Below are 24,709 nucleotides of genomic sequence, written 5' to 3'. Positions count from 1 at the left end.
TGAGTTGAAATCAGGAAATTAGAAGAGATTGTTCTGCTTTCCAACAGTGCATTAAATTGAGTACACCATTTCTCAAGCTGAAAGGAAGCTAAATGAAAGGAAATGGGTTTATTTGATTGTCTCACCTACATAATGACATGAAGTAATAAGGAAATTATTCAGATAATTCAACCCAAATTTTGCCTGATGTAGACAGATGATTAAGGCTTTTGTTTTTATAAATCTGCATTATTCAGAGGGCTCCCTCCCTGTTCCCCTTCCCTTTATAAATGAGAAGACAAAGTGCTCTAAACCAATTCCTGGATTTGTAAACACAGTGTGCCATCTATTTGGCTTATCTCCTCAGAGAAGGTAAGTATAAAGTCATTGCAAAAGACTCAGGATGGAGATATGACAAGCTAAGTGGCTTCCTGATGTCTCAGCACCTGCTTTCCTGTTTCTGATTTAGCCAGTGATACACTAGAGATTCCTTTAAAAAAAAAAAAAAAAAAAAGACCTGCATACTTCCCCGCCACAGCATTGCATTGCATTCCAGTGGTCCAAGAGCTAATTTTTCTTAGAATAAAACCTTGACCTTAGAAAATATCACTTCTAGGGTGATAAATGGGAATGCCTCAAAGTAGATTATTTGAGGAGAGAGGAAAGATAACCTGGTGCATCATCTTAGAGCCATCTGGGTTCCAGTGACCACTTCAGCCTCTCAGAGTACATTTCCCCTAAATCAACTCAATCCATAAGCAGCTTGAAGGAGTACATGGAAATGACTGAGTGCCCAGAATAATCAAATGCCTCTAACCAGATGCTTTCCATAGAAAACTTGCTGAAGGTCTATTAGTGTTCTGACCTGAAATTGCATAGCTTCCCTCTGTCTTCATTTGAAGATCAGCCATGTGCTTTAAATTGATCAGTATCAAGTAGAATCTTAGTAGCTTTACCTGGGTAGGTAGAGTGCCTATGTATGGGTATATAAGCAAACTCACGCACAAAACTCTCACACTCAAAGTCATACTACATAAATAAAACTCTCTCCACTGTGATGGAAGTCGAACAAAATATGCACACTTGCAATGAACTTTTTTATTAAAGATTTTATTTTTTAGAGTGGTTTTAGGTTCATAGAAAAATTTAAGAGGAAAGAACAGGTATTTCCCATATATCCTCTTCTCTCACACATGCATAGTTTCCCCTATTATCAACATCTCTCACCAGACTGGTATATTTGTTAACAATAGAGGAACCTACATTGACATATCATAATCATCCAAAGTCCATAGTTTATGTTAGGGTTCACTCCTGATATTGTACATTTCAATTCATTTTATATTCCACAACCATTTATGGAATACCTACTACAGTAAACATTAGGATTGTACTATTATAAATCCTCTGCCTTTAAGAAACTCATACTTAAGGGGAGGGGAAACAAATTTGATAAATACTATATGTATGAACTATAAATACCAAGAAGATGTGGGGAAAGTTTCACAGAGGTGGTGACATATGACCTGTATTTTGTGGGTATTGACAGAAGAGTTTGATAATCATGAAAGAGGTAGCAGTGTATTATAAGTAGAATAAGTGGGATGGGCAAAGGCATGGGGTTGCAAAAGGGTATGAAGTCTTCAGAAAATGGTGAGACATTTGTTACATACAATATATGGGAGCATACAGTATATGGGAAGAGGTGCAAGTCGGCCAGTTGTGAGAGTTTGGTAGGGAAAACATTATAAAGAGCTTTGGATGTGTAACTAAGAAGTTAGACTTTATCCAGTAGATAGTTGGGAACCAAAAGAGGTTTAGAAGCATGGCTTTAATGGTAGAAGGGTTTCCCTATATTGTCCGATCTTGGTTTTACTGCCTCAGCAACCTCACCTGGAGCTGCATCTGAAGATGACTGGCAACTTAGGTACCATGAATGTGCCTGGTAGATTTCTAAGTCTAAACTTTGAGACACAGAAAACTTCTCATTTGTGGTAATTATATTTCTATATTTATTCCTACACATGGTAGCCACATGTGGCATGAGGCCAATAGGAGCTACAAAATCTAATTCAGAAAAGCATGTTAAATATCCAACTTGATCTTGAGTATGTGACTGAAGCCCGTAATTCTCTCTCTCCAAGTCACAGATGTCGTGGCAGAATCTGGCCTGAACTAAGCACCAAAAGAGATCATGAGGTGAATGTTTTATTGCTTTTTCTTCCTATTTTTAATATCCTCAAAAACCATTTTGCATCACCCCACTTCCTATATCTTATCAGTAGGGGAATGTTTGAAGTATGTGGGGATATGGACACACAAGCAACGATAGCAGGAAAATGGGAAGACGTTTAAGCATGAACACTTGATGCTTGCTTTTACATCTGATATCTCTGGCTCTACCAGACATGGTCAGATTTATGTTATAGAAAGATAACTACTGGCAACGTAATGATATATTGAAGAGGGAGAGATTGGTGTCAAAGAGACCAGTTAAGAGGTTGCTACCACAGTTAAGGAAAGAGTTGAGAATAGTAGGTACTAAAGTAAGTGGACAGTGGAGATTAAAAGCAGTGGACAAGTAAGGGAGCTATCTACTTCTGTGGTAAAAGCAAAAGAATTGCATAACCAATCAGATGAAAGAAGGGAGAAGGTGGAGGAGAAGGAGGAGTCTAAGATTACCAGTTTTTTTCTGGATTGGAGGACTGCATACACTATGAATTGAGAGCGTGAGTAACAAAAAAGCTGGTGTGCAGGCAAGAGGATGTGTCTAGTTTCAGCCACTGTTGATAGGACATCTAGAGAAGCAATTCAGTGACAGTAGAAAGAACTGTAGTCCCTTATAATTCTTATAGGATGCATTTTTTCACATTTTAACAGTTCTGAATTTGGCATATGTTTTATAATAAATGTGATCACTTAATGTCATCATTTAATTCAGAATTCTCCCCTGAAAAGCTGCTGTATCAATAGTTCATCTTACCTATAGCTATCATATTCAATGATGAAAGACTGAAACTTTTCCTCTAAGATCAGGAACAAGACAAAGATTCCCACTTTCACCACTTCTATTTTTGGGAGTTATAGTCTAAGTAATTAGGCAAGAAAAAGAAATCAAAAGCATCTAAATTGGAAAGAAAGAAGTAAAATTATCTCTGTTCATTTATGACATGATCTTGTATAGAGAAAACCCTAAAGATTCCACACACAAAGAATCTGTTAGGACTAATAAATGAATTCAGCGAAGTTGCAGGATACAAAATGAATACACAAAAATCAGTTGTGTTTCTTTATACTTACAATGAGCAACCTGCAAAGGAAAGTAAGATAATTCCATTTACAATATCATCAGAAAAATAAAATACTTAGGAATTAACCAAGGAGGTGAAACACTTGTATACTGAAAATTACAAAATATTGTTGAAAGAAATGAAAGACATGAGTAAGTGCAAAGGCATCTTATATTCATGGATTGGAAAATTTAATATTGTTAAGATGTCAATGTTATCTGAAGTGATCTACAGATTCAATGCAATCCCTATCAAAACATCAATGATGTTTTTTGCAGAAATACAAAAATCCACCCTGAAATTCATATGGAAGCTCATGGGACCTTAAATAACCAAAACAACCTCGAAAAAGAAAAACAAAGTTGGGAGACTCACACTCCCTGATTTCAAAACTTGCAGCAAGTCTATAGAAATCAAAACAATGTGGCACTGGCATAAGGACAGACATATTGACAAATGGAATAGAATACAGAGCTGAGAAATAAACTCTTGTATATATGGTCAAATAATTTTTAACAAGGGTGTCAAGACCATCAGATGGAGGAAAGGACAGCATTTAAAACAAATGGTGCTGAGAAAACTAAACATCCATGTGCAAAAGAATGAAATTGGGCCATTACCTTACACCATATATAAAAATTAACTCAAAATGAATCAAAAACCTAAACATAAGAGCTAAAACTCTTGGGAAAAAAATGGGGGAAAAGACTTATGATATTAGATTGGGTAATGATTTCTTGGATATAACAGCAACAGTACAGGTAACAGAACAAAAAATAGATAAATTTGTGTTCATCGAATTAAAAACTTTTGTGCATCAAAGGACATTATCAACAGAGTGAAAAGGCAACAACAGAATGACGGAAAATACTTGCAAATCTTATACCTGATAAAAGATTAATATCCAGAATATATAATGAACTCCTACAAGTCAACAAAAGAAAAAAAAATAAAAATGTCAAATATGGGCCAAGGACTTGAATTGACTTTTCTCCAAAAATATACAAATGGCCAATAATCATGTAAAAAGGTGCTCAACATCACTAATCATTAGGGGAATACAAATCAAAACCACAATTAGATAACTACTTTGCACCCATTAGGATGGCTATTAGTAAAAACAAGCACAAAAGACAAGTGTTAGATAGGATGTGGAGAAATTGGACTCCTGTGCCTTGCTGATGGGAATGTAAAATGGTGCGGCTACTATGGAAAATAGTATAACAGTTACTCAAAATTTTATACATAGAATTACTATATGATTTAGCAATTCCACTTGTGGGTATATATACAAAAGAACTTAAAGCAGACACTTGAACAGATATTTGTGTGCTCATGTTCATACCAACACTACTCACAAAGCCAAAAGGTGGAAGCAATCCAAATATGCCTTGACTGATGAACAGATTAAACAAATTGTGCTAAGTGCATACAGTGGAATATTATTCAGCTGTAAAAAGAAATGACATTCTGATACATGCTACAACATGGATGAACCTTGAAGACATGATACTAAGTGAAATAAGCTAAATACAAAAGGACAAATACTGTATTATACCACTTATATTAGGCACACATAATAGCCAAATTCATAGAGAAATAAAGTAGACCAGTGGTTACCAGTGCTGGGAATAGAGGTAAATAAGGAGTTATGGTTTAATGGGTGAAGATTTTCAGTATGGGATGATGATAATGTTCTGGTGATGGTTGAACAACAATGGGAATATACTTAATGCCACTGAACAGTTAAAAATGATGAAAACCATAAATTTTATGTTATATATTTTTTACCACAATAACTAAAATTAATAAATAATAATGTCACCCCAATTTGGAAACCTTAAAAAAGAGTCCATTCTATAATTGAAGTCAAAGTGGGAGTGGCTCAGCAATTAGCTTTTATTGAAAACCAGCCATCTATTCTTTTTGCTCCTTGCTCACAGATGATGGAAGTCTTTCTGGCTTCCCAGAGTCATTACTGTTCCCTTGATGAACAGGGAAAAGAAGGGCTTTTCCCATGTTTTTCCATTGGCTAAGTATCCTAAACTGCCCCCACTGGAAGGGTTACTAGGCATTTCAAACCCCCTTGATTCCTCCATGGGTAGAGAAAGCTAAAACAGCCCTTAATGACATTTCACTAGTTATCAGAGCAGCAGAAGTAGGGCCCAATGCTGACATTCCCTTTTCTAAAACCATTACACAGCTCACCCACCCTACCACCCAATTCTTGGCTAAAATTCTACAAACTTTCACCTCATCTCCATTTTGATCCTGTTTCCGTTCTTGAGTTCCCCTGGGACACGGAGCTGTATTTCTCACCCTTTCCCAATGTATTTCTCCTTTTGGCCCATTTACTTTCTCCAGTTTGACTTTCCCACTCTCTAGCAGAACTTACTGCAAAACCTTCATTTTCTGAGTCAAGCTGGGCCCTTGAACCCCATAACACTCTTGCACTCTTCTTCACCCTAGCAACCCTCTTTTGATTATTTGAATATTCCTAGCGTTTCCTGCTTTGAGGCACTTGTGTATGTTGCTTCTACTGCCTCATGTTTTAACCCAGTCTTTGCCCAGATGAACACCTACTCATCAGTCAGATCTTAGTTCAAATGTCACTTCAACAGAAAAGTTTCCCCTGACTCTCTTCTCATCCCATTTCTAAATTAGACTGCTGTTAAAGTGTCTAAAAGGCTCTTTTCCTTTATAAACACATCACAATTTGCATACATGTACTTGTGTGATCCTTTTTATTATTATTTTACTATTATCTAGAAGATAAGCTTTACAGGGCATGGGACCATGTCTATCTTGCTTGTAATTTTACAGCAATGGCCAGCACAAGGCCCAGCACAAACTTTGGTTCAATAAATGAGCAAATAAGTGGATGAATGTAGGTTTCAGCCAATTTTGTTGGCATTCTCCCACCACCTGAGGATATGGGGACAGCCTTTCTGTCTCTTGAATATCCTGAGTGCCATAACTTGGGGCCCTAATACTGGCAGAACTGAACAGAGACCCAGAAAAAGGAGATGGTAAGAGAAGAAAAGGTGATTCTCACAAGCTATTGCTAAAAATGCCAACGGGCTGTTACATAAACACTCATCCAATAACTTTGCTCTCAACATCATTACTAAGGTAAAACGGTAGGACTGGCTCTTTCTATCCATGGTTCTCCCCACTCCTTCCACAATGTATCTGTGTTTTTCTGACTTTATCCTCGGATCTGTTATTGATGCTCATTTTAATCTGATTTCATTGGTTTCCAATATATGTTTTGTTAGGGGTGGGTGGTAGTATTGGTGGTAGATATATAGTTTGTCTGGACACCCCTCTACAGGGAGTACCTTGAAATCATTCCTTTCTTTCCACCTACCAGAGAAGGAACAGCAGAACTGAGATCTTATGAGTCCCATCCATTTCATTTAAACCTTGGGCACATTCATCCAAAAACATTTTTATGGTTGTTTTAAACTATTGTGTCCTGGGAAAGATACTTGTAACGAACCTTCATTCTGCTTATTTACATACTAATTTATCTTTGGTAAATATGTTGCCCCTAAAAAGCAGCAATCTCTATGTCTTTTGGGTCAGTTATATAGCTATTCATCTGAGACAATGTAATGGGGCTTCACTTACATGAATAAGTTGTATTGATCACCAAGTTCCAAGTTTCCATCCTCTCTGTCATTTGAACCAGGCAAACTGTAATTTGCTGCTGCATCATTTCCACCATAGAATTACAGAATATTGGCTCTGGAAGGGACTGCAAATAGCCACTAGTACAATCCCCTTATTTTACAATTGAAGAGACCGAGGCCAATATGTCACACTTACTCTGAGCCAAGAAATACTAAGCTCCTGCCGTCACAGAAGATTACTTCCCATGGCTATTGTATTCATTACTTTTAAGATGTTCATCTTCCCCCTATAACTCAACAAATGTCCACTTATTTCTTTCAATTCTATCTTCTCTAATCTCTCCCCAACTATCCTTATCTCCCACTCTTTCCTGTCTTTGACCCATTTCAGCAAGCCAGAGTAGCATTACCTTCACACTTCTGCAAAGCTATATACACTTGCTCAGGAGAAATGGCCTATGAACAAAGTCAGTCCCTTCCAGCACCAGGCCAGAGCTCCTAAGCTAGTTCTGTAGAAGTCCTGTAGCCAACCATGATCCTCCCCTATCTGACCATTTTGGTCTCTAAACAAGCACAGAATTTCAGTACCTTTTTCCTACCGACATTGGATAGTCCTTTTTATGACAGCCACTTTATAGACTACTGTAATAAAGTACCAATTCCTAAGCTGTCAAAAGCCTAGTACCGAATTTGCTTTAAAACAACCCTATGCACAGATGTGGAATGGGATCCAGCTTTATCCGAAAATATCTTTGCTGGGACACAAAGCCTAGAATGACTTGAGCCTGAGGGAGATTATGAGGCAGTTAGGACTTTATAGAGAATACTGGCTTGGTTTATCAACACAGCCTTAAAAGATACTTAGAAAATCATCTCTCTCTTTTTTTTTTTTCCTGAAACCCAAGACCTGCTTATAAGGCAATGAATTCATGATTGCACAAGTGATCACAGGCTAGCTTTCAATTTTTGATTTTGTCATCACCAGAGAGGAGACCAACTCACCTCTTAACCATACATTTTATTGCCAAAAAAAAGAAGAATTGAGTCCTTCCTGCTGTTGACTCATCCATTAATCTAACAGGCCATGAACATTCACTGACTCTAATATGTGATATGCTAGGTATTGTGTGAGATTCTGGGGACATAACAGTCATCTAAGTCATACTTTGTCTCCTGGAGCTTACTCTGCTGGTAAACATGGCTATTAACTAAATAGAGATATTGGGTACCAATGTTCGTATGATAAGGACATCTATCCTGACCCAGGGAAAACAGACTTGATGGATCTAAGGATGCATGGCAACACTATTCATGTCTGGAAAGAGGATGATAAAAGAGGGGAAGAGGGGCAAGTTTGGAGGAGAATTTAAACTTTACCTATTTCACAATGTTGCCTAGGCCTACCCTTGACTAAAGGATACCCCTTGGAATAGTCACCCTTCTCAAAATCTTATGTTACTCTCCTGCTCACAAACTTCTATTGACTCCCTGTTGCAATCAGGGTTAGATTTTAACTCCTTACTCCAACATAATAAAAAGTCCTTCACAATTTAGAGCAAATCTTTTTCTCTATTTTTATATTCTGTCATATATAGCTGTACACTCTGCCTAATGAAGCATTGTACCATTTCCATTCCTCCATGCTTTTAAACATGCTGTTTGCTAGAATACTACTCTCCCCCAACTTCCTCCTGCCTAGCAAACTCTTTTTAATCCATTATAACTCAGTTCAAATGTAAACTCCTTTACAATAGCCAGGACATGGAAGCAAACTAAATGTCCATCGACAGATGAATGGATAAAGAAGATGTGGTACATATATACAATGGAATATTACTCAGCCATATAAAGGAACAAAACTGAGTTATTTGTACTGAGGTGGATGGACCTAGAGTCTGTCATACAGAGTGAAGTAAGTCAGAAAGAGCAAAACAAATATTGTATATTAACGCATATATGTGGAATCTAGAAAAATGGTACAGATAAACCTATTTTTAGGGCAGGAATAGAGATGTAGACATAGAGAACGGATGTGTGGACATGGTGGGGGGAAAGGGGGGTGAGATGAATTGGGAGATTGGGATTGACATATATACACTACCGTGTGTAAAACAGATAGCTGGTGGGAACCTGCTGTATAGTACAGGGAGCTCAGCTCCGTGCTCTGTGGTGACCTAGATGGGCGGGATGGGGGGATGGGAGGGAGGTCCAAGAGGGAGGGGATATACATATAGCTGATTCACTTCATCGTACAGCAGAATCTAACAAAACATTGTAAAGCAACTATACCCCAATTTTTTAAAAAAGTAAACTCCTGATTAAAGCCTTTATTGGCTATCCCAGTCTCCCTCCTCCATTCCATACCATCCCACCTAATGAACTCTGTCCCCCCTTTTTCAGAAATAATAAGCTATAAGCTTAATAATAAGGCATCTTTGAGTACTTATGTATCCAATAATATATGGGACATTTTCACATAGGCTTTCTAATAGCATACTTAAAATATCCTGTGAGGTAGGTACTATTATTATTGCCATTAACAGATGAGGAAAACAATTTTAGAAAATTAAGTTAACTTGTGCAAAGTCACACAGCAGTGAATAGTAGATTTGAGATTCAGCCTCCGGGTGTTTGATTCCTGAGACCATATCCTTAACCATTTATTTATTCATTCATTCTACTTATTCATTTGTCTTTATATGTTAGGCACTAAGTCTATTTGATAGAAAAAAATGTTACTGCATGCAGAGCTTTCACTGCCTCCCAAAAATAAAGCATGCAGAGGAATGGGCAAGGAATCAAACTGAGATGCTCTTACCCCATGATGGACAAGATTTCTACTACTGTTTGTACAACTAAGCATGAGATTTTATTCATAATTCCTTTGGCAAAGATGGTTCTTCTATGTAAAACCAAATAAAACACAAACTTCTTACCATGGCCTCAAAATGCTGCATCGATTGGCAATTGTCTACCTCTAAAACCACATCTCATAGCACTCTATCCCTCTTAATTGCATTCTAGTCACACTGCTACCTTTATGAGACTTGAAAAGCTCTTTTCCATGTCAGAACCTTTGTTTATTATTATTATCATCACAATTTTAATAAAAGTAAAATATCCCTCTTGAATAGATGCTCATATTTACTTGAGACTTTTTTAAAGAAATAAAACATTACGAAGTTGAATTTCCCTGTGCTCTACTCTGCAGTCCCAAATCCTTTCCCCAGAGGCAATCCCCATCATGAATTTGCCTTCTCTGCAGTCCATATTTTCTTATTTTTTCAACATATATGCATATGTGTTCATTCTAAATCATATACAGAATGATTTCATACTGTATGTAAAGTTCTGGAACTTAATTTTCTCACTTACTGTTATGTTTATGATGTTTATCCATGTTGACATGTGTAGATTCAGTTCATTCATTTTCACTGCTGTATTGTTTTCCATTGTATTAATGTATCAAAATGAATTAATTCATTCTCTGGATTATGGGCATCTGATTTTTTTCACAATTAAATACAAGGTTTCAATCAGCGTTCTTGGAAATTACTGAGGGCATTATGCTAAGTGATATGTCAGACAGAGAAAGACAAATACTGTATGATCTCACTTGTATATGGAATCTAAAAAAGCTGAACTCATAGAAACACAGAGTAGAATAGAGGTTACCAGGTACTGCGGAGTGGGGAAAACGGGAGATGTTGGTCAAAGGGTACAAACTTCCAGATATAAGATGAATAAATCTGGGGATTTAATGTACAACATGGTGACTATAGTTAACAATACTGCATTATATTCTTGAAATTTGCTAAGAGGGTAAATCTTAAATGTTCTCACCACAAGAAAAATGATAGTTATCTGATGGAGGTGTTAGCTAAAGCTATGGTGGTAATCTTTTTTTTTTCGGTACACGGGCCTTTCACTGTTGTGGCCTCTCCCGTTGCGGAGCACAGGCTCCGGACGCGCAGGCTCAGCGGCCATGGCTCACGGGCCCAGCCGCTCCGCAGCATGTGGGATCTTCCCGGAGCGGGGCACGAGCCCACGTCCGCTGTATCGGTAGGCGGACTCTCAACCACTGCGCTACCAGGGAAGCCCTACGGTGGTAATCATTTTACAATATATGTCTATCACATCAATACATTGTACATCTTATACTTACATAATGTTAGATGTCAATTATATCTCAGTAAAGCTGGAATGGAATTGCAAGAGGATAATTAAGAATATCTTTATGTCAATAAATTTGAAAATCTAGGTAAAATAGAAAAATACCTAGAAAAACTATAACTTACTTAACTGACTCAAGAAGAAGTATTCCTGGATATTCCTATAATCCCACTTAAAGAATCAAAATTAGTAATTTAAAAATTTCCCATATAAGAAAAAAAAAATCTGGTACAATTTTATGAGAAAGTGTTACCAAATTCAGCAATGTATGAGAAAGATAATAATACATCATGACCAAACTGCATTCATTTCTACAGACTTACAATGCCACATCTGTCATCCTGCCAAAATTTCTTATATACATAGACATATTTCAGGGCACTAGTGTGTTCCTTTTGTCATTTGTCTATCTCTGTGCCAATACATCAATTTTTAAATTATTGCAGCTTTAAAATACATCTGAAATCTTATAGCACCTGTTCCCCCATCATAGTCTTCTTTTTCAGTTTGCCTTATTTCTTGGATTTTACTCTTCTAGATGAATTTTGGAATCCATTTTTTTTGTTCCAAGAAAAATATATTGGATTTCTATTAGAATTGCATTTAACTTATAGATTAATTTGGTGGAGAACTGACATTTTTATAATGAGTAAAGCAGGTCTTTCTAGTTATGTCCTCAATAATTTCTGGACAAAGATCTTGAATTTATTTAATTTTTATATTTATTCATAGGTACTTTAAAGGTTCATTGCTATTTTGAATGAGATCTTTTTGCCTTATTACATTTTCTAGTTGGTTATTAGTACTGCATAAGGGCAATATTGATATTGATTTTCATTGATCTCTGATGTCCTCCAAGTTTATCTGAAATTAAAAGCATAATTAAGATACAAACATATAAGGTGAAGGGCAAACTGAGCATTCATTCTGAATAGTTCTATATTTTATGATTTGACTGTTCATGTATTTGTTTGTTGCCTGTTTGTGTGTTTAAATACTAATTTTTTAAAACACTGTACTTTCCAATACTTCTTTATGGTATACCCAAACTGACCAGGTACTGAAAATGATCTTGATCAAAAAAGTACCATTGGACTACCAAGCCATAAGATGTGAGAGCATCAATAGTCATCAAATATCATACAGTCATGTATTCATTCAGCAAATATTTAAGCAACTACTATATGTACTGAACACATAGTGTGTGACTGGCACTGTGCTAGAGGTAACCAAGAAAACCAAGGTCTCTGTCCTTTTATATAGCTTATCATCTAGTGGGAGAATCAATCAACAAACTTGTTGTGATGGTTATTTTTATGTGTCAACTTGGAAATGCTATATTAGTTAGTTAGTAATTAATCCAGGTGTTGCTTTGAAGGTATTTTGTAGATGTGCTTACCATCTACAATCAGCTGACTTTAAAGTAACTAACCCCTGGGCTTCCCTGGCGGCGCAGTGGTTGAGAGTCCGCCTGCCGATGCAGGGGACACGGGATCGTGCCCGGGTCTGGGAAGATCCCACATGCCGCGCAGCGGCTGGGCCCGTGAGCCATGGCCGCTGAGCCTGCGCGTCCGGAGCCTGTGCTCCGCAACGGGAGGGGCCACAGCAGTGAGAGGCCCGCGTACCGCAAAAAAAAAAAAAAAAAAGTAACTAACCCCTGACAATGTGGGTGGGTCTCATCTAATCAGTTAGGACCTTAAGAGCAAAACTGAGGTTCCTGGAGAAGAAGAAATTCCACCTCAGAACTATAGCATCAGCTTCTGCCTGGATTCCAGCCTATTGGCCTGCCCTAAAGATTTCAAGCTTGCCAGCCATCCACAGTCATGTGAGCCAATTCCTTAAAACAAATTTCTCTAAATAGATATATGCATACGCATATATGTGTGTATGTGTACATACATCTATACATATATGTATATATATACATAATAGGAGATACACACACAAACTCTTATTGATTCTTTCTCTTGAATCTGGAGTCTTGACTGATACGTCAGTAAAAACACAAATAAATGTATAATTGTAAATTGCAATACATGCTATGAAGGGAAAAATTGGCAGGGATGGTATGGAGTGGGGGATGAAGGAGAATCTACTTCTGTGGTCAAGGAAAGTCTGATGAATTACCTTCTAGGCTGAGACCTGAAGCATAAGAAGCAGCCAACCAGATGAAGAGCCTTCAGAAAATCTGGATCAAATTATACTCCCCCCCCAAAAAAAAATTATACTCCCACAAGGAGTATATGAGAGTACCTAACACCTTTGCCAATACTATAATTTTATTGTTAACTCTATGCCAACTTGCTAGGCAAAAAGTCATATTGTGTTATTTTTTCAACTTATTTTTCTGTAATTATTTGTGAGGCTAATTTTTTTTGTCATATTATATATCATTTGAGTGCTCTCTTTCCTTCTACAGTTTTGACCAGGATGGTTTAACAATAGCTCCAAGAACACTGTCTTGTATGTAAATAGCACCATAGATTAGCAGAGGTGGAAGAAACCTAAGAGATCTCCAGTTCAACCTATGTCCAATGCAAGAATTCCTCTGATAGCATTCATAACAAGTTTTAGCTTCTGCTTGGTTAAGTTCAATGAAAGGACTAACTAGAGAACCACAGATTATCCTGGAAAGAATGGACTTTACATATCATTATTAGATCTGTTCATAAATTTATTCATTTATGTCAACAAATATTTCTTGAGTTTTATAATAAGAAATAGCCCAGTCTCTTCATTTTAAGGATGAATAACAGAGGCTGACAGAATTTAAATGACGTTCTCTAGTTTCTCAGGGGCGAGAGAACAAACTGGGGACAAGAATCAGGTTGCTGTAATCCAAGTTCACCATACTTTTCACTCTAAGGTGATAATTTCCCCCAGAATATTCAGGGAAAAGAAAAATACACCTCCACATTAGAGTAGACCTAAAAGCACTTTCTTGTTGCTTTATAGCTAAGGTCTTATAAATTCCAGTGTTAAGTTTTTAAGGTTCCCACAAGAGGTAAAATAAGAAAATGTAACAGTCTTATGTTACATACTAGGAGGCATCTATCAGCAGAGTTAACCAAGGTATTTAGTTTTAGAAGCATTTTTGTTTTCTGGATTCTAGTCCTTTAGTCATAAACATGACAAATAACATTTAAGAATTTGATAATAAAAGTCATGTGAAAAAATAATAATGTGCTTTCATCTGTGTTTAAAAATGTGCCTCTTAACAATTTGATCTCCTAACATCTAACATGCCTATTGAAATAGTTAAGCACTTGCTCCTAGCTTAGAGCACTGGCTTTCATATGATTATTTCGCTTTTAATAATCAGGCAAGAGAAATTAAGAACTTGGGGAAAGAGCCTAAAATTTGCATAAGGCCAACACCCACCAATCCTCCACAATGTGTTCAGTTATTCCAGTCAATGTTTGAGGTGCATGGGCAGTGAATGGTGCTGTTTTTAGCACTATAGGGTGACGGCTTAGCTTTAGAACCAAAAGCAAAAATAGACAAATACTTGCCTGATAGGAAACAAAATGAGATAGAGACGACCATATTATTTCAGTCATCCTGTTCAGCTGCCCACATCTGAGAGGCAGGTGGTCAGGGTGCTGATGGAAAATATGTGATATAACTTTATGATCTATTCCATGCCATTGTATAGTCACAAGTACAGAATATTGTTGAATCGCTCAAAGTCATTCCATGGGTAAAACCCAAACTTTTTGTTGTGCTGCATTGACCTTAAAAATGGATCTGAAATGCTATCAGTAATTATTATGCTGTACAACGTTAATGAATTGACACTGAACCCTATTAGACATTTGGATTTATTTTATTCATACTAAGCGTTATTGAATTCCAAGCCAAGTTCTTTTGGTATTCTAGCTTATTAAATGCCATCTTTTCAAACAATACTATTTCAAACGCAGAACAGAAGGCTTCCTGCTGCTATAAGTGAAATTATCAGAAGACATACTTTAATAGCCAACTGCAGCCCAATTGATTGAGGTATGATGGATGTTTAATAGTTCAAGTACTCAGTGTTACACTGTGTTCTTGACATCAAGAGTCTTCATCGTCAATTAGGATCACCTTTGATTAGTGCTCAGCAGAATCCAGAACAAATGGAAGCAGACTCCTGGCCTGACATCATGCCACACTGTGGGGCTCTTAGTTGAAGTTATTTAAGCCAGTATGAAGTATATTTAAAGAAGAGGATGAATTCACAATCAAACTGTCCCTTGAGCCCCCTGAATCAGTCAATATATACTTGAATCTGCCTGAAATTGCTACAGCTCTGAGTAATTATATTGGCATAATAAGGTATTTCATTAGGTGGTCTAGTTGCATCATTATTGTTATCATCTGGGCCTTTGGTATTCCTCTTTTCCCCAGTTCAACAGCTATCCTTTATCATACACTTGTACTTTAGAACTGTAAATGAAGTTCCATTAAATACATTCATTATATTACTCATTCATTTGTCAAACATTTAACTGAATGTATACATGTGCCAGGGAGTCCTTTATGCATTGCAGAAGTGGAGATGAAGAGAATATTTATCCTTCCTTCAAGGATAAAAACAGTCATCTAAACAGTTATCCTATGTTAACATGTTAAGCGCTGGGATAAAGGTAAGCGCCAGGTACTACAGCAATTCAGTAGAGGGAAATCTACTAGATTTAGCTGGAAGAGGCAGTCATGCAAAGCTTCTTGGTGGTGCCTTCACTGAATCTTCAAATACTGTTAGGAATTGTTCAGTTGAAATAGGTAAAGACACTACAGACAGAGAGAATAAAAAGACTAAAGATCAAAAACCATATATGTACGCAGGCTCATACAATTGTGGTGTGACACGCCCTGCAGAGGTACTCAGGACATAAATGACACTGCAAATTATGCTAGGGACTCTCAAATTGTATACTCCCTACAGGTGAAGGGGTGTTACTGAATGATATCAAGCAAGAGAATTACATGGTAAGAAGTGTATTTATTTATGTGTTTGTGTATGTACATATTTATTTACTTATAATTTTTTCTAGTTTATCGAGGTATAATTGACAAATAAAAACTGTATATATTTAAGATGTACAACTTGATGACTTGATATACATATGCATCGTGAAATAATCACAATTATGCTAATTAGCATATCCATAACCTCACATAGTTACCATATATTTTGAAGGTAAAATCAGCTAGACTAGGTGATTGATTAAACCTAGGAGTGGGATAAATGGAGAAAAGAAAAACTCTTATGAATGTTGATGCCATTAATTTAAATAGGGAATACTGGAGAAAGCAGAACATGGGGCTTTATTCCTGTCCTGCCCCTAGGTTCTTCAGAACCATTTTATTTTTTAGATTCCATATATATGTGTTAGCATACAGTATTTGTTTTTCTCTTTCTGACTTACTTCACTCTGTATGACAGAGTCTAGGTCCATCCACCTCACTACAAATAAGCAACTGACAAAGGATTAATCTCCAAACTATACAGGCAGCTCATGCAGCTCAATATCAAAAAAAACAAACAACCCAATCCAAAAATGGGCAGAAGTCCTAAGTAGACATTTCTCCAAAGAAGATATACAGATTGCCAACAAACACATGAAAAGGAGTGTCTGATTTTTGAATCTACAAGGCTGAGGGCCCGGTCTTGCAAACAGAGAAACATTTATCTAATATGTAGCCAGTCCCAAGAAAAAAATCATGTCTTCTACTTCTTAGTTAAATGTAGCTTTGACATACAGACTAATACTAGAAAAAATCCGCATTCAATTTGATGCAATCAGTATCACAGGTTATAGGGACAAATACCTCCTCTAACAGTCAGCAGGACATCACCACGTGCTATAATTTCAAACACAGCTGTCTGAAAAGTTTAATGGCCTCAAACCATAGTATCCTCCATTTGGGCAGATTTGGCTTATGGAATGATACCACCACTATCCTTGTCCCATTTTTATAATTCTGAGTCATGCCTCACTCTATTGACTAGTAAGTTAGTTAGTTACCAAGTCCTATACTTTATACTTTCTCTCACAAATCACAAAGGTGAAACGTCTCACCTTTCATTGTATGGTAGGCAGAATCATGTCTCACCAAAGATGTTCACATCCTAATCCCTGATATCTGTTGCACGGCAAAGGGGAATTTGCAGATATAATTAAATTAAAATGCAGAGGGAATTCCCTGGCAGTCCAGTGGTTAGGACTCCATACTTCCACTGCAGGGGGGCACTGGTTCAATCCCTAGACGGGGAAGATCCCTCATGCTGCATGGGTGCGAGCAAAAAAAAAATGTATGCGCACACACACACACACACACACACAGCTGAATTACTTTGCTGTACACCTGAAACATTGTAAATCGACTATACTTCAATTTAAAAAAAAAAAAAACAAGTTGAAAGGGTTAGTGAAGGCAGTTTGGGACAGGTTATGGTACATCTAGCTTGATATACAGGTTTGGAGAGACACCTACAGACACAGCATTTAGGATTCAAATGCAGGACAGGGGATGAAACCATTCCCAGAGAAAGTACAGAGTAAGAAGAGAAGAAGTTTGAAAAACCCAGAGTTTGTAAATATCTGGAAAGGGGTTAGAGGAAGAGGAATCAGAGGAAGAGACAGAAACTGAGCTGTCAGAGTACAGGAAAACCTGCAGCCAAGAAGAGAGAGTTCCAAGAAGAAAGAGGGATGACCCTTCTTGGTCATATCTTGCAATGAAATGGATGTTTGGTCAGATCCTACATGCCTGAACCCTGCCACAGTATATTCACTAAGCACATATACACATCAAAGTGGAAACATCAGTGAAATGTACATTCTTAATACTAATTAGGCCAAAAAAGTAACCTAGTCTATTTCCCATCTTCATCTATGCTCAATTATCTAATGTAGCCCACCAAAGAAAGCGGTTATAAAATGTTTATCAGAGAAAAGTTGCAAACACTGTAAATAACAGAAAATGCTTAACACCCTCTATATATCATTTCTCTATAAAATTGATCGCTATAGGGTCCAACTGATTTCCAATCTTTTCTTTCCACAGGTAAATTAAACTCCTGACAAAACACATCTCTACTCTTTTGCTCCCACAGTGTGAGAAAAGTGTCCTATTTAAGTACAAAGCATCTCCCTCATCTTTTTAAATTTTCTTATTCTGCTCAGGCCCAGGAGGAAGAATACTTGGTTAGAAACTGTGCCATTTATCTCCTTAGCAACTGCAGCAACAGCTGCAGAGCAGCACCTAGAATACCTTTCATGAAAACTGATGGAACTCCCTCATCACTTTCTGGGCTGTGGGAAAACCGGCACTCTTATAATACATTGCTTTTTAAAAAAACATTTATTGGAGTATAGTTGATTTACAATGTCGTGTTAGTTTCAGGTGTACAACAAAGTGAATCAGTTATACATACACATATATCCACGCTTTTTTAGATTCTTTCCCCATATAGGTCATTAAAGAGTATTGAGTAGAGTTCCCTGTGCTGTACAGTAGGTCCTTGTTAGTTGTCTATTTTATATAATAGCAGTGTGTATATGTCAATCCCAATCTCCCAATTTATTCCTCCCCCCTTTCCCCCCTGGTAAGCATAAGATTGTTTCCTACATATGTATAATACATTACTTTTGGGAATGCAAAATGATTCAATGCCTATAGCACAGGCTCCGGACGTGTAGGCTCAGGGGCCATGGCTCACAGGCCCAGCCGCTCTGCGGCATGTGGGATCTTCCGGGACTGGGGCACGAACCCATGTCCCCTGCATCAGCAGGCGGACTCTCAACCACTGCACCACCAGGGAGGCCTGAGAATCATGTTTTAAAAATGCAGAACTATCTGACTTTTTAAAACAGTTGCAAAAATTACAAACAAAATGTTAAAAATCAAAGCTATCAGTGCATCAAAGAATATATCATGACCAAAGGTTTGTTTCTAGAATGCAAAAACTAGTCAATGTGTCTAAATGCTTTACTTACTAGGACATTAAAATATCCCAACACTGGCCCCATACCTGCAAAATTATAGATAAATCAGCTGATTTCCCAATAAAAGAAGATCTTTCAATAAATTTACAACCTAAGGGTCAAATCCCACAATTTCCCAAGATAAACTGGTAATCTCAGAACCCAACAAACTCACAGTATGGACCCTTCTTGCTGTAACTAGCCACAAATGAAAGTATAAATTAATGACATTTGAAGGAAGGGAGCAGGCAGAGAAAATTATTTCATGGGTGTTCAGCTTTTACGAGAAATGATGTTGTGCAAATATGCTGATCCTACCCTGTTCCCTCTAACATTTCTTTCCATGTGGCAATAGCAACGCACAGAACACATGAGGTAATGTGGATTCACAATAACTGGTTTATTTATGCCACCTATGATCACACCAGCTAGATAAATATCATACTCAAAGACACTCTTGAGTATGCAAGCTCAATATGTGGGCACAAAAACAGAAACAATTTTGAATGCTCCTTCTTATTTGTATCTTCATGTATTTCACAGACCAAGAAATCTTAAATCCAGTAATTTATAACATTTCCTTTCTAACAATGTAACATACAAAATACTTTAAAACCTTTACAAACTCTCTAATTCAACAGAATCTCAAATTCTAAAGCTAAATTCTAAATTGTTATTCTGAAGAGTATTATTCCTACTTGTTGTATATGTCCTTCTGTATCTCCTTACAAAGTGAAGCTCGCCTTTGCAGTCCACCACATCTTTCTCTCTCCAAGTTAAAACGAACACTTTTTATATATTAATTAACCACAGAGTCCATGTCTCCACCGCTTGTATTAACTTCTTCGCTGACAAAAAAGTTGAGTGTAGGTGTTGTATAAGTTGGATTCATCAATATATAGCATTTTAATAGACAATATTAGACATTCTTGTATGCCTTACAAGCATCTTTTAGCATGCGTCACATTACTTGTACTTTTTAGTATCATTATGGATTTGTCATTTTTTTAATGGACTCAACTGTTCCAATTGACCGCAACTCTTGCTAGTTTTCTTTTTTCGATGCTCAATTTTCACTCTTTGCCCAGTGAGAGGCTTCTTCAGGCAAGCCTGTTTTTTAATACTCAGTATGTCACTCTGCCTGATAAGAGCCTTCCTCAGGTCTCTTTGTCCTTTGTATCCCCAGTCAGCATTCTCACTTTCTGTAAATGGCAAGATGTTCCAGGCTCATCTTGCTTTCTCCTGCCCCAAGATTTGGTGCCAGCTACCCTCCAAGGAGCCCTGGTTCCTTTTAGTGGAGAATAGTTTAAGGAGCCAAAATCTGGGCGCTAGGGTACAGCACAGATTTTTCCACAATGCTACTACTGGTAACGGGTAAGGCGATTTTAGAGACCATTTAGGCTATTGCAGTGACAGAGCAAGAGACTTCCAGGGCAAAAGCACATATTTCCAATTTATCTCTAGCTTTTCCAAATCTCTTTTCACCAATCATGACTGGCATACAATGCTATATATTGTCATACCCAGCTCAATGCATTCAGATTTCACTGTTGATGAATCTTTAGAAGCTTCCGTTTCCTTTTTCTTCTTTTTGGCTCTTCATCCGTGGATCCTGGAATTTCCTCCGTGGATCCTGGAATTTCCTCCAAATTGTAAAGGTCCAAATCCTCCTCACTACAAGAATAATCTATACTATTTTTACTTGAAAAGGAAAATAAGTGCCAATCTTTCTCCAAGTAATGTTGTCAGACTTAGCAAATAAAAATACATGCAATATTTAGCACATAACTTGTACCAAAACAAAGCCTGTTGTTTATCTGAAATTCAAATTTAACTGAACATCCTGTATTTTACCTGGAAATCCTACCTCCAAGGGAAGAGTAGGGAATCTAAAAGCATAGATCATCTAACATCACAGAGTCCCCTAACACTCTTTAATACATATGAATTGAAAGGAAAATATGAAAACTCTGGCTTTCAAAGGCTCTTTTAAAAATGTTCTTCATTTTCATTTTCATGGGCCAAAATGCAGACTTGTATCACTTTATTTAAGTACTTAATTTTGAAAGTAGGTCTTTTCCACATCACAACTGTTTTATTAATGCTATTCTATTCTAATTATTGTCCCCCAATAAAATTTTGAGTAGGGAATGTTAACGTTTCAGTGGTTTTTAGATATATAGAGATTTGATCCATTACCAGAGTGTTTCATTATCTTAACATTCCTCAAAGCAACCTAAAATGTCAGAAAACACAGTAACATTCATATCAAGAATCAACAGAAGAAAGTTTTTACTATTACATCTTTTAAACTCCCCAAGCAGTAAGCGCATGTGGATTCATTTCTATAGGTTCTTATATATTTTCGTAACATTGATGTCTGAAAATGCACAAATTGGATTACAGTATATTCTAGTTATTTTACATATTCACCTTACATTAAATACTCCCTAAAAACCATTTAAACAACAATTGGAGCATTTTTATGTATTGCAAAAGGTTTTGTTCCTTATTAAAATAAACACAGAAGACTCCGAAAATTATTGCCATAGAAAAATTTTGTGCAAATGTCCTAATCTTTGCATGGATTTAAATATACCATGCTTGTTCTCCCAATTTTGCCATCTGTGGTAACTGCACAACCACCACAGGTTGAAATGTAGTCACAAAACATGGTTTAAAAATTTACCAAGTAAAATTTCCCCTGCCCAATTTTTACCATTTTAATTAGGAGCATCAGATTAGAATCCCAGAGTAGGGGGGAAAGAAAAAAATATATAAAACAAGAAAAAATATATATATATACATATATACATATGTGTATTATATATATATACACACAAATACATGTGCACTTTAAAATATATACAATTATATGTATATGTATAGATACACATTTTATGGTACAAAGACCAAAAGATCAAGTTGCAGAAATTTCTCTTTTTTTTTGCAGTACGCGGGCCTCTCACTGTTGTGGCCTCTCCCGTTGCAGAGCACAGGCTCCGAATGCGCAGGCTCAGTGGCCATGGCTCACGGGCCCAGCCACTCCACGGCATGTGGGATCTTCCTGGACCGGGGCACGAACCCGTGTCCCCTGCATCAGCAGGCGGACTCTCAACCACTGGGCCACCAGGGAAGCCCAGAAATTTCTCATTTTTAAACATTACAAAAAACAATGAAAATAAATGAACTGAGCATAAAATCAAGAACTTGGAATGCAAACAAAAATAACAACAAATCCTCAAGAAAGTAGAAGGAATGGGAGAAGAATGAAAGCAGTTGATAGTACATAAGTAATAGAACTGATAAATAAAATCAGGAGCAGATTCTTTGAATGGACCAAAAAGAGAAAAACAACAACAAAAACTAATCTCCAGCAAACCCATTTAAGGAATGAATAGCCAAATCTAATAAACAGTACCCCCCAAAAAAAGATAGGGAGTAATGTTAAGCACCCCAATGTTCATAGCAGCATTATTTACAACTGCCAAGGAATGGAAGCAACCTAAACGTCCATCGACAGATTAATGGATAAAGAAGATGTGGATATATATACAATGGAATATTAGCCATAAAAAGAATGAAATTTCGTCATTTGTAGCAATATGGTTAGATTTGGAGGGTATTATGCTAAGTGAATCAAGTCAGACTAAGACAGATACTGTATGATATCAGTTATATGTAGAATCTAAAAAATAAAACAAAATAGTGAATAAAACAAAAAAGAAGCAGACTTACAGATATAGAGAGCAAACTAGTGGTTACCAGTGGGGAGAGGGAAGGAGGGAGGGGCAATATAGGGGTAGGGGGGAGAAAAGGGTTATTATGAGATTATATGAAATTATGTGTGTGAAACTTTTGAAAATTGTAAAGCATTATAGAATTTAAAGACTTTCATTCAATTTTAAAAAACCCCCCCAAAACAAAAGCATTTTCATCAAAATAATGACAGTAGTTATATCTGAGTGAAAAGTTCACCAGGGAATTTTGTTCTTCCTTAATGCCTTTCACACACTATAAAAATTTTTAAAACAAAACCATATTAGTTTTATAATCAGGAAAAATGTTATGTAATTAAACTAACTGGAGCATTAAAAGTAAATCTATATGTTATTTTAAATTTTTATATATACTACACACATATCAAAAACTTTAAATAATATGTATATACTTAGCCTCATTATTATTAACATCTCACTAATGTCAAAACATACAAATTTTTAAAAAATAATTTGTATATAGATAAAATGGTTTTCTGAATAATGAGATTACGCATAAAACGTATTTTCTTCTATTTGCTTCTCTGCTGTTTCTAACCTTCAGTTTTTTACTTTAGAAATAAGAAAAACGAGTTGACTTTAATAATAACAACATACGTGTGTGTGTATATATACACATATATATATATGTGTGTATATATACACACAACACAACTAAAACTGGTTGAAAATATATGCAACTAAATATTGGAAGATAGTTTCTCCAGGTGGTTGGATTAGCATTTTATGTGAACATGTGTGTATCGCTGAATTTTCCAAATTTAAATGAATGTAATTCCCAAAATATATAGTCAGTCTGATCTCATTTTAGAAATAAAAGTCGCATGTTTCTGCATGCATGTACGTGTGCATTTGGGTGTGTATGTCTGTCTTCACAACAGCAGACTGGCAAAACTGAGTTCAGGATTGTTTCTAGGTGATGGCCTTTTGTGTGAGTTTTATCCTCTTATTTGTACTTTTTCCCTGTATCTTCCACATTTTGGAAAATCAAGTAAAGAACATTTTAAAGCAAATTGTAAACTTAATTTTCAAAATGATTCTATTTTGATCAGAAAATTATTGAATACAACGATGAGAACTCGTATATGTAGTTATAGTCAGGGCTGGAAGTAAATAGGTAAAATGTTAGCTGTTTCGTCATATCTTATTCCTTTTTGCTTGTCTGTTTGTACATAATATCTCATCAAGAACATGCTCTTGTTCCCTTTCTAATCAGAAAAGGATGTCAGGAAATGAATTTGTCATAATTCATTGAGGTCCCCAATTGGGGGCGGAGCCTCTACTTTCCCTTGTGTGCCGGGGTGTTTTACATTTAAAACACGTCGTTCGCCATAAGAAATTCATCGAACAACACTGAGCACAGTCCCAGTCTCCCATTCTGCGCCTGAAGGTACGTTTTGCAGAGTGAGAGACGCCAGGGTATTGCTTAAACATTCCTGGCAAGAACCTCCTGGTATGGCTATGCTTTCCATTCCACCTATTTCTGGAATTATTCACAGGAGGAGCTGCTGCAGCTTCAGCTGTTGCTCCTGCGAAAGAAACTGTAGATAGGGATGAATACGAGAATTGAGAGAGATTAAGGGGTAGCTGTTGACCAGCCTGAGCCTTGGGACCCAAGAACTGAGGGCAAGAAAAATTAGCTACCACCTCGTTGCTCCCACATAGAGAAATCACTTTGTCCTTCTTTGCCTCTCCCTCTACAGCAGCCATCCCAGGAGCAGCAGCGGTCTCTTGGTCTGATTCCTTCCCCGCCCCCGCCATCAGCCAGCAACTTGCTGTGCCTTGAGAACACGTCAGCATCCCTGACGTCTGTGCCTCCTTTTCCTTCTCCTCTCCCTGAGTTCTGGCCTTCTGCTGAGACTGAGTGCTTAACACCCTACAAA

Source organism: Tursiops truncatus, chromosome X (assembly GCF_011762595.2).
Source record: "Tursiops truncatus isolate mTurTru1 chromosome X, mTurTru1.mat.Y, whole genome shotgun sequence".
NCBI classification, from domain to species: Eukaryota; Metazoa; Chordata; class Mammalia; order Artiodactyla; family Delphinidae; genus Tursiops; species Tursiops truncatus.
The sequence above is the reverse complement of the archived record's forward strand: the minus strand, read 5'-3'. Positions refer to the sequence as shown.